The sequence below is a fragment of the Lipotes vexillifer genome, unplaced genomic scaffold (genome assembly GCF_000442215.2).
Source record: "Lipotes vexillifer unplaced genomic scaffold, Lipotes_vexillifer_v1.1 scaffold920, whole genome shotgun sequence".
NCBI lineage: Eukaryota > Metazoa > Chordata > Mammalia > Artiodactyla > Lipotidae > Lipotes > Lipotes vexillifer.
The window spans coordinates 1361872-1362660 of record NW_006783413.1 but is presented as its reverse complement, the minus strand read 5'-3'; positions in this window follow the sequence as shown (position 1 = coordinate 1362660).

Here is a 789-nt window from a genome sequence, read left to right as displayed (position 1 = left end):
CCCCCCCCCCCCCAAAAAAAAAAAAAAAAAAAAAAAAAGCCCGCATGGCAGACACCACAATAGTCTTTTCCATTGAACTCAGCCTCAGAGTCATTTTCCACAGTTCTCCAGGCAGCCACTACCAGTTGGTTCGAGTGGGGAATTGAAATTATGAGGTTGGGGATTCTTTGTGGCTTACAGTTTTGGTGTTAGTATCTTCTGATTACAAGGAAGAGGGGACCTTAAGAAAAAGAGGATTTATTTTAAGGATACACATAGTTTGGAGTCAGAGAGTTGTTCAGGATTCAAGGCAAGTCAGAGACTGGATTCTCACCCTATGGTCCACCTGTTCAACCTCTCATAACATATCTGTGTCTCTGTTTTTAATGTGCCCTCATTTCCCAACTGGCCAATCCTCTTTGTATTCCACAGTCTAAATGCTTCAGAGAGCTAATTTAACATGCTTTGTTAATTACCATTGTGTCTATTACTAAGCGTAGCCTTGGTGCCAGGTTTTGTCATGGGTCATGAATAGGCAGCCCTTGGGTAGGCAGCCCATGGATACTGGTAATGTTTTCTTTATCTTAGTGGTAGTTATCCAGGTGTGTTCACTTCATGAAAATTCAAAATTCAACACGTGCTTCTTATGTGCAAGTTTCTTTGTTATATTTTAATAAGTTTATTTTTCTAAAAATAGTTGTGGCAAACTGATCTCATTTTCTTTTTTGAAGGCTTTATCAAACTAGTACATCAGGAGAATGTCATAGACATATATGTTCATCTTAAAGAAGACATCTTTTAAAATTTCCT